This window comes from Fukomys damarensis, unplaced genomic scaffold (assembly GCF_012274545.1).
Source record: "Fukomys damarensis isolate Sample0158 unplaced genomic scaffold, DMR_v1.0_HiC HiC_scaffold_35, whole genome shotgun sequence".
Lineage (NCBI taxonomy): Eukaryota > Metazoa > Chordata > Mammalia > Rodentia > Bathyergidae > Fukomys > Fukomys damarensis.
Window position 1 is genome coordinate 37,848,507 of NW_022900947.1, and position 11,400 is coordinate 37,859,906.

The 11,400-nt window shown below is 40.4% G+C and overlaps 1 pseudogene; it reads right to left on the reverse strand.

The window, feature by feature from the left end:
* LOC104873543 overlaps positions 1-2,535 on the reverse strand; it is a 7,646-nt pseudogene extending 5,111 nt beyond the window's left edge.
* Positions 2,536-11,400: the final 8,865 nt, after the last annotated feature.

Here is an 11,400-nt window from a genome sequence, read left to right on the forward strand (position 1 = left end):
TTTCTTCTGGTGCTGGGGATTGAGATTAGGGCCTTGCACATGGTAAACAAGCCCTCTATCAATGAGCTACCTACATTCCCCGCCCCCACCTTCTTTTCTTTGTTTTTTTTTTTTAATTTGCTGTATTGAAGAAAGAACGAACTCTCAGCCTTTACACACACCTATATCCACAGCCCATTTTTAGCTTTTTATTAAAGAACTTTGAGACAGGATCTCACTAAATTGCCCAAGCTGGGCTTTAATTTGTGTTCCTCCTGCCTCAGCTTCTCAGAGTGCTGGTTGTCAGGTTTGACCTGATTGTGAAATGGTTAATAAATATGCTCTTTAATTCCAAACTACATTTTGATAAGATCAAAAAAAAAAAAAAAACAACAAAACAGGCAGCTGATGCAGGTGCTATCTCTGCCCAACAAAAACCACTATCTTGGAGCAGATAGATCACAGGGCATAGAAACGGATGTTCCCAACATAGAGATAACAACTACAAAGTACAGCATGTTTTCAATGCCAATCACCTGGAAATATTCACACATCTGCCTTGATCGCTGCATGGACCCCCATCACAAATATTTGCTCTGACCCCTGTACGACGTGCCAGACCTCTCTTCCAATGCCCTGTAAAGCTTCCGAGCCTGAAGATGGCCTTTGCCTAATCCCAGCTCCCTTATCTCCTCCATAGATTAGAGTCAAACGGCCTGTTTGACTAAGAATGCAGATCCTGGATGGCACAGCCCAGGAGACAGTTACATTATGTACTCTTGCTCCTTTTCTGCTCGTGACTGATCGTGAGACAATCACATTCGGCTCAGGCCATGTGAGTCACATGGCACTAGCTATCCCACCTTCCCACACTATAAAGAGCGCACTGGATGCCAGGGGGCCATTAGCTCATCAGGCTATGGTCCCACCTAAAAAGAATAACCTTGGTCTTTTTTCCATCTTCATCTCCCACTGCTCTCCCGGGCTTTGCTATGCAGGTTTCAGCACTTACTGCCTTTTCTTTGTTCAGTGCTGGCAGCCTCTTGCTATCAGTCCACCTCTGCCTAGGTGAATAAAGTCTGCACCTCTTTGCTTTTTGGGGGCGCTACCAGGGATTCGAACTCGGGTCCTTGAGCTTGCGAAGCAGGTGGCAGAACCACTGAGCCTGCACCTCTCTGTTTTCGCTAGCCTGCTCAGTGGTCTCATCCCTCTACCCTTGTTGTACACTAGTGTTACAGGTGTGTGCCATCACATCCAGTTTAGAGAAAGTGTCGAACTCCATTCCTTATCAATCCTTGTGATCATAGCCAGGAAAACCTCACTTCTAAGGACAGTTGCCAGCCAGTGTGCTGGGAGGCTGAGGCTGGAACATCCAGCTTGGGCAATTTAGTGAGAACTTTTCTCCAAAAACAAAAAGTGCTATGGGGAAGGGTGAAAGGAGTGAAGGGAGGGCAGGGGTATGTGGAAAAAACAGTCAAGATGTATCATGTAAAGGTACAAGATCCCAATGATAATGTAACTGTATTGTTTGCTTTAAATGTATCAATAAGCTTAATGGGGGAAAAAGTGGTGGGAATGTAGCATGAGAAACCATAGCTCTGTCTTTTCTACCACACAGCAGCACTTCCCTGTTGGATCTAGTCCATCCTAGGAGACCCCTCCTGAAAACATAAATTATGAGAAACACCTGCTCAGTTTAAAGTCTGGAAACCTAGCTCCAGACCAAGACAGCTTATCAATAGCCAAGGACCTTCTCTTCCCACACCCTCTCCCCTCCCGCTCTTCCTGTCCTTCAGACCCTCCCCTAGCCACCATTAAACTAGTCAATCATGACAGATAGTAAACCTTCAAACCAGCCTTTGGGGAAAAGGTCAACTGCTTCTCACAGGTTGGGAAATGAAGGGAGCCTGTGGCCCTGTCTCTGCTCACCTGTTCCTCATGGTGTGCTGGTGCTCTTTTGCAAAAGTAAAAAGCTTTGTTGAGATCTCTTGATGTCTGAGTGCTTGATTATCTGCACCAACAAAAGTATAGCTCAGTGAAAATGCTGTGAGTTTAAAACACACACACTCACACACACACACACACACACACACACACACACACACAGATGGAAGGTAGCCAGAAAATTAAGTGTTTAGTATGTCTGCTTGGTTTTTGTTAAAAACATCTTTCAACACACTTCTTTCAGCAGTACTCACCGTGTTATCTACCACAATCTTTGGAATCCTCCGGAGAAATCACTACTGCGTGGGGGGGACATGGCCTGAGGTGCCACTTGCTCCTGTACTTGTAAAGCCTCAGGCTACACAGTGTGTTATCAACAAGACCTGATCTGCACATTTCAGGTGGCTGCGCTAATGCAGAGCCCGAAGATAACAAAGCCAGAGGCCTGCTGTCCTTTAGAGGAGGTAGAATGGAATACAGGCTAAGGAAGTGTCACAAGTGCTACAGGAGGAGCACAGGGAAACCACGCACTCGGGCACCAGTGGTCTTCACAGGCACATTCACACTGGAGCCAGGTTTCCCATCTTCTTCGTTGATTGTATGATCAGCCATGCACCCCACTTGTCCTGGGGGCCTTGGTGCCGGGCTCGTGAGTTTCGCTTCCGGAAATATTTAAGAGGATTGGAGATGTGACTCAGTGACAGAACACCTGCCTTGGAGGCCCTGGATTCCTGTACACAAAGAAACCCACAAAAAAACAAAACCACGAAGCTGTGTCCTATATCCTACCCCAAGATTATGATGTGTTATGATTTGCTCATTTTAACCCACAGAGAGTGTCCCTCTGCCCACAGTTCCTGTGCTCTCCTACTCTCCATTTGTGAGGCCCTCGATATCACAGTAGAGAGCCAGGGTCCCTTGACTGCTTCTGCCACGCTGTCTTCACTTACCCAGCTCTTCGCGAGGTCTGTGGCATGTTAACTGAGGCCTCTCCAGTGATCAGACAGGATTGTTCCCGTCACCTGTCTCAGAATATCCTGCATCATTCTCAACAGATGGATATGCTGTTGTTTTCATTAGAAACATGGCAAAACAACTTCTTAGTGAGGCACATTTTCTTTTGTAACAGTCTCTGATTGTTTGTTTTCTTTTGTTTTGTTGTTTTCATTACTAAGGATCCAACTCAAGGGCACTCTGCCTTGAAACTACATCCCCAGTCCTTTTCTTAACTTTGAGACATGGTTTTGCTGTTGCCCAGGCTGGCCTCAAACTTGCAATCTTCCTGTCTCAGCCTCCTGAGTAGCTGGAACACAAGCATGCAGGAATGTGCTGGCTCTAAAGGAGTTTTCTACTGAGTTCATCTTTATATTCTTCATTACAATTTTATGCTTATTTTCATTTTTATTTATGATTCTGCTCCTCTATTTTATGGATCATATGTGCATTCATATAATTTTAAAAGAGTTGATAATTTTATATATGCAACTTTATATGTTACAATAACAAATTTTTATCAGTTCTATTTCTAACTGGTACTTACATCCAAACAGGAAACTGGCAGAGATTGTTTTTATTTTTTATTTTAAGATAGGGTCTCACTAAGTTGCCTTGACTGGGCAAATATTTTGTTTGTTTGTTTGTTTTTTGGGGGGGGTTGAGATAGGGTCTTATTATCTCAGAGACTGACCTGGAACTCACTATGTAGCCCAGGCTGGTCTCGAACTCAGTGATCCTCCTGCCTCAGCCTCCCAAGTGCTGGGATTACAGGCATGCGCCACCACGCCTGGCTTACTGGGCAAATATTTAAACTCAAATACTCTACCACTCCTGTCCAAGTCTCCCAGGAGGCTGTTAAGTCTTGTGCCATCACACACAGTCTTGGTAAGGTGGTTTTTTATTTTCATTTTATTTTTTGGCAGTACAAGGATTGAACCCAGGCCTTCTCACTGAACGGTATCACTGAACAGTCACAGGCTTCAGGAATATAAGACAGGACTCTGTCCTCAAGGAAGTTGTACTCTGCACGGGGAGAGAGACAATGAACAAGCGAAATACAAAAGCATTGTACACGACTCGCTGGAATAAAGCAGTGAGAGGAGGGAGGCTTTGTGGGACAGGGGGCCCCAGAGGCTTCTCAGAGGCACCGACATTGGTGCTGAACCCTGAATGATAGAACAGGCAGCCTCCCTGAAGGTACAGCGACGGGAATGGCACGTTACTCAAAATTATGCCCCATGTTTGTTTGGAGCTAAAAGTAGTGCCTTCCTATATCTTCCTCTTCAGATCACTGCATTCCTGAGAGATCTGACAAGATTCCATTTAACAAGAAAAAAAAAATTGAAGGTCAGAAAAGTTTTTAAACTTGCCCAGCAGGGAGGGTCGTGATGGAGCATGTGCAAAGTACTAGGATACATCCCCAGACTGCAGGGGAGAAAAGGTATAAAAAGTGAATTCAGAATGTGGTTGGGGAGAAAAAGTTTGGCTGTTGTTATTATTTTCGAGAATTTTTTTTTTCTTTTGGTACCAGGGATTGAACTCGGGTCCTATGCACTTGCAAGACAGGCAGTAGAGCCACTGAGCTAAATCCCCAACCCATGTTTTTATTATTTTCTAATATGAAAACAGAATACAAAGTTTAGGGCTACGTAGCTCAAACTTTTACATTGGAGCCTTGTCAAAGAAAGAATCCAGGAGCCAGGGATTTAGCTCAGTGGTTCTGCCGCCTGCCTTGCAAACACAAGGTTTTGAGTTTGATCCGTGGTACTAAAATTTAAAAAAAAAGAAAAAAAGAAAGAATCCAATGGTGGACTTCAGATTTCTCTTTCTGTTTCCAAAAAGACTCAGACATGTTCTGCCTTCTTTATTTAATAAAATTGAGGTCCAGCAAAAAGGAAGTATGTCAACATCTTACAGATGGGGATCTCCTTTTTCATAAGATATTCCCCTGGTCTCTATCGAATTCCTATCTTTAGATGCTCAATATAGGGTTGGCATAATTTCAGCTCCCAGAGAGAAGAAAATACCACTTTGTAACTTGCATGGAGCTGCCGCACAGTGCATAACAGACATACTGAGTCAACTTGAAAGTAAGTGTTTGTATCTGAAGCTTCTTACACTCTATTTTAATAACTTTCTTCCTACCCCAAACAGTCTTGACCCATCAGAGGTAATTAATGTTTGTTGAATGAATAAATGATGACAACTATGCAAGAATGCAGTGCTTATCAGTCATATAGGAGAGTCGCTCCTCCATGAAGTGATTTCATTGTGTTGCCACATCTGCCTCTCTTTCCATCATGTGCTGAAAGTAGTTGATTCTTTGGAACCAATTACACAGAAGGAAGGAAAAAGCATGTTAAATGGTAGATACAAAAGCAATGATCATACCCCTGGGAAGAGTTGCCAAATAAATAATTCAGAAATAAGAAAAAAGCATCATATACAAGGTATGTTTACAGAATCATTGTGACAATTAAATAATCAAATAATAAGGAAATGTATAAGCAAAGTATACCCATGAGGCTATCATCAAAAAGAGCATCTTTGTTAATAAAACAGATAAGTGAAGGAAAACTTAGGGAACAAGCTTATAAGAAAAAAAATAGAACATAAAGCTTTATGTTTACAAGGCTTGATGTACCCTATGATCACAACTAAATAAAAATTATGTGAAAACAAACTGTAGAGTTGAAAATAAGAATGATAGCAGTTATTTTTTTATGTGGTTCCTGGGATTGAACCCAGGGCCTTCCCACTGGGTTATATCCCTAGCTGTGTTTAAATTTTTAATTTTGAGACAGGGTCTGGCTAAGTCCTGAAGTTGCCCAGACTGAGCTTGAACTTGTGATCTTCCTCCTTCAGCCTCCGAGAACAATGGGTTTACCTGTGTGTACCACCATGCCCAGCAGTGAACAGCTGTTGAGATGGCTCAATAACTAGGTATGTTAGATCTAAGTGTCTAATTCTCAAAACAGCAGTGTAAGGTCAACAGCTGTTAAGGTTGTTGTACAGATAGAGAAAATGAGGCAGACATGGGCTGAGTCACTCAGCCAAAGCCACATAACGATGCTGTGGCAAAGCCGGGACGTGAACACAGAGCAATATGTTCCTGCCTTTGCACACTCACCCCAGCAAGCAAGGCTGCAGAGAAAATATGTTTTGTTTTTTAATATTCCCTTATACACTGTTTTTAGGCCAGCTTGATAGTAAGTGAACTTTTAAAATTACAGAGCCAGACAAGAAGGCATAGAAATTAAATCAGGCCGGGCATGGTAGTGCATTCATGGAATCCCAGCACTCCGTCTGGGAAGCCAAAGCAGGACGATTACAAATTGGAGCCCAGCCTGGGCAACACAGCAATTTAGCAAGACTTTGTCTCAAAATCAAAATAATAGAAAAGGTAGAGCTGCAAAAATATTAAAAAAGAAAAGTGGCTGAAATTCCCCATATTTGGCAAAAGACAAAGCTACAGATCAGGAAGCTGAGTAAACCTCATGCAGAATAAACACAAAGAAACTTGCACTAAGACACACCATTGCCATACTTCTTGAGATTAAAGAGTAAATCTTGAAAGCAGCAAGAAAGATATGACAAGTTCCTATCTATGGGGGAGAAAACAGCTGAGATGACAGTGGCTTTTTCATCAGAAACGTTGGAGAAGGAAACGGTGGGACATTTTATGAGTGTTGAAATGAAGTAACTGTGAGGCAGCCCAGAATTCTGTATCTAAACAAAATATCCCTCAAGAATGAAGGGCAATTCAAGGTATTCTCTGAGAAAAAGAAAACTAAGAGCATTTATCACCAGCCGACCTACTCTAAAAGAACGGCAAAAGGAAATTCTCTAAACAGAAAGGAATCAACAAAGAAAGAAATCTTGGAATGTTAGGAAAGAAGAAAGGACAGAGTAAGCAGAAATAGGGAGATATAATAAACATTCCCTTTCCTCTTGCTTTTTCTAAATTATAATGGATGGTTGATACTAAAATTATGTCACTAAGTGGTTCCAAAAGTAAGCAAAGGAAATATTTAGGATAATTATAAATGGAGAAAGGTAAAGTACATACAGGGAGCTAAAATTTACAAGCTTCCTTCAGATGGAAAGAAATGACACCAACAGAAGGTACATATGCAAGTGTATATGATGTAGAACTAAAGTAACCATTAAAAAGACTATAGAAAAAAAGGCTAAAGAAAGAGATATACTCAAAAATACTATGGATATCACAAAATGGAATTCTAAAAACATCCGTCCTCCCAACCACTGAAAGAACAAGTAGACAGGAAACTAGCAAAAGAGGCATAACTCAAAAGCCCATCAACAAGTTGGGCATGGTGAAGGCATGGTGGTGCAGGCATGTAATCCAAGCATTCAAGAGGCTAAAGCAGGAGGATCACCGTGAGTTTAAGGGCCAGCCCGGACTATATAGTGAGTTCAAGGCCAGCCTCAACCACATAATGAGACTCTGTCTCAAACAAAACAAAACAAAAACCATCAACCAACAAGCTCTGGCACAGAACGCTCCCCCATCGACAGAGGACATATTCTCTTTAAGGGTCCGTGGAGCACACAGTGAGACAGAACTTTGTCCTGGATAATAAAACAAACCACAGAAAATTTTAAATATTTGGAATGATATACAGTGTATTCCCTGAGAACAGTGACATCAAACCAGAAATCAAAAACACAAGGATTAGGGCCAGGGATTTAGCTTAGTGGTTCTGCCACCTGCCTTGCAAGTGCAAGGACCGGAGTTTGATCCCCAGTACCAAAAAAAAAAAAAAAAAAAAAAAAGAAAGAAAGAAAGAAAAAAAATGATTACTGGCATCTCTCCACACAAACACTTGGAAATGAAATAGTACACTTATAAAGAATCCATGGATCAAAGGGAAATGCTTAAAGAAAAGCAAAACATACTTTGAATTCAATTAAAAGGAAAATATAAAATATCAAAACTTGTGAGATACAGCTAAATAGTGTTGAGAGAAAAATTTATAGTAGTAAACACATGATTAGAAAAGGGGAAAATTCCAAACCATTAATCTACACTCCCATTGTAAGAACCTAGAAAAAGAACAATTCAGATCCAAAGCAAACAGCAGGAAGGAAATAATAAAGGGAAAACAAGAAATCAATCCATTGAAAACAGAAAAACAAAAAAAGAAAATCAACATCAGACCTTACTCTTCTGAAAGATCAATAAAATTGACAAACATCTAATGAGACTGTCAAAAATAAAAACAAACAAGATCCAAGCTACCAATGCCAGGAATGAAACAAGGTATTATTAGAGACCCTTCAGAAATCAAAAGAATAATAATAAGACACTACAACTCCACACATATAAATCATTTCTTGTGTGTGGGAGGGGTACTAGGGATCGAACTCAGGACCTTGGGCTTGTCAGGTAGGCGGGGTGACCCTGAGCTATATCCTGGCCCCTACACACATAAATTCAACAATTCAAATCAAATTAGTCAACTCTTTTATATAAGTACAATTACAGCTTAACAAATATGAAATAAACTGAAAAACCCTGTAACTATTCAGGATTCAATACATACTTTTAATGCTTCCCCCCAAAAGAAATCTCCAGAACAAGATAGTTTCCCCAGAGAATTTGAAAAGATATTTAAAGAAGGATTAACTTCAAATTTTCATTCCAGAAAATAGGTGAGGAAAGGGCACTTCCCTTTTCTTTTCCTTCTTTCTTTCTTTCTTTCTTTCTTTCTCTTTTTTTTTTGGAAGCTAGCACTACCCTGATACCAAAATCTGAAAAAGACAATCTCAAAAAGGAAAACTTTTGAGGGTCAGAGCTGGGAATTTAGCTCAGTGGTTCTACCACCTGCCTTGCAAGCACAAGATCCCGAGTTCGATCCCCAGTACAAAAAAAAGAAAGAAAAACTAGAGGCCAATATCTTTCATAAATATGAATTCAGAAACCCTTAAAAAAATATTAGAAAAGAAAATTCAGTAATAGTTTAAAAAATTACACACTACAAGGCCAGGCATAGTGGTGTACACCTGTAGTCCCAGCACTTGGGAGGCTGAGGCAGTAGGATTGCTGTGAGTTCAAGGCCAACTTGAACTACATAGTGAGTTCAAGACCAGCCTGAATGACATAGTGAGATATTGTCTCAAAAAAAAAAAAAAAAGAATTATACACTACGACCAAGTGGGATTTATTCTAGGGAATGAAAGAATGGTTCAATATTTGAAAACAACAAAAATTTTGTACCGTGGAAAAACTGTTTTACACTTGCTCAAAAAGTTAAACATGAAATTATCCTATGACCTAGCAATTTCACTTTTAGAGATACACCTCGAAGAACTAAAAACAGGTACTCAAACAAATACTTGTCCATGAGTGTTCAGAACAACATTATTTGTAATTGCTTGAGAAAGCAGAAACTCAAATGTCCATTAGCTAATAAATGGATAAACAAAATATATTCTTTCCATACAATGGGCTATTATTCAGCCATAAATAGGAATGAAGGGCCTGGGATATAGCTCAGTGGTAGAGTGCTTGCCTAGTGTATGCACAAGGGCCTGAGTTCAATCTCCAGCACAATAATAATAATACTAATAATACTACTAATAATGAAATATTGATACATGCTATAGTACACATGGACCTTAAAAATATGCTGAGTGAATAGTTCAGACATGAAAGGTCACATGTTACACCAATTGTATTTACAATATACGAAATGGGGGCCGGGAATTTAGCTCAGTGGTTCTAGCACCTGCCTCACAAGCACAAGGTCCCAAGTTCAATCCCAGGTACCAATAAAACCACAAAAAAACAAAAAGAAAATATAATATATGAAATGTCCAGCATTAGAAAGAAACAGAGCCGGGCATGGTGGTGCATGGCTGTAATCCCAACACTCGGGAGGCTGAGGTAGGGGGATCGCTGTGAGTTCGAGACCAGCCTGGGCTACATAGTGAGTTCCAGGTCAGTGTCAAATACATAGTGAGACCCTGTCTCAAAAAAAAAAAAACCAAAACATAGAAACACAGATTAGTGAGTACCAAGGCACAGAGAGGGGAGGAATTGCGACCAACTGCCAATAGGGATAGGTTTTCTTGTGGACCAAGGAAAGAATATGGAATCAGTGGTGATGGTTACATGAAGCAGTGAAAATACTGAAAACTACCCATGAGTACGCTTTAAAATGGTGAGTTTTACATTTTGAGAATTATAACTCAAGTTCAAGGAAAAGCTGTGCTTTGCAAAAAAAGTGTGTGTGTGACACACTAGCGTGAAACCTGTATAAAGTGGCCGGAGCTGTGTGTGGGCCCACGGCGAGCAGGTGTTTTTCATGCACCAGGCCTAAATTCGAGCCCCAGCACTGAAGCGGAAAAAAAGGGCTCTCGAAATTCAAAAGTAAGACAAACAAATCAAGCAAACAATCCCCTAGAAAAACAAGAAATGTGAAGAGTCATTTCACTGGAAAGATACACAGTTAGCGAAATAAGGACACGAAAAGATCTGTAACATCAGGCAGAACCTGGCAGATGCAGATTAAAACTACAGTGAGATTTCACCACACCGCCATGAGAATGAATAAAGTAAAATTTAGTAACAACACCAAATGCAGGTAAACAGTACGGAAAAATTTGATCATGCATTCCTCACCAGAGGGACTGCAAGATGGTAGAGCCACTCAGAAAAGCTGCTTAGAATTTCTTCAAAAACCTAAACACACAATTACCGGATGACCCAGAAATTGTACTCTTAGGCACTGATCCCAGAGAAATGAAATCCTTTGTTCACATGAAAAAACCTATATGCAAATATTTACAGCAGCTTTCTAATAGCCAAAACTCAGGAAAACTGAGAGATTATTTACTGGGTGACTATTTCAGCTATGCTTGGCACAGCAAAGCACACTCAGCAATAAAAAGGAGATAACTGTTACTACAAATCTCCAGAGAATTATGCTGAGTGGAAGCGCTAACCAAAAAGTTTGTATACCACATAATTTCCACTTGCACAACTTCCTTGAAATGACAAAAATGTCCAAATGGAGAACAGAATAGTGATTTTAATGAGAACTCGAGTAGGATATAAGTGGGTATGGCTATCCATGGGCACTATGAGGTGTGTTTAAAATTAGAATGTCATGTATTCTGCTATTAATATCAACATCCTGGATGGGATATTGTACTAGAGTTTTGCAAGTTACCACTGGGGAAAACTGGGAAACACAGCTTTATTATTTATTTAAAATGCACATGAACCTAGACATACCTTAAAATTAAACTTTAATTACTTTTGTTTGATACAACATCTCGCTGTGTAGTTCAGGCTGACCTCGCATTCACAGCAATCCTCCTGCTTCAGCCTCTCAAATGCTGGGATTATAGGCATAAGCCACCATACTCAGTTCTTAATTACATTAAAAAAATTAATATCTAATAATGACAAAAGCCAACATTTACTGAATTCTTTGTGTGAAATAAAAACCT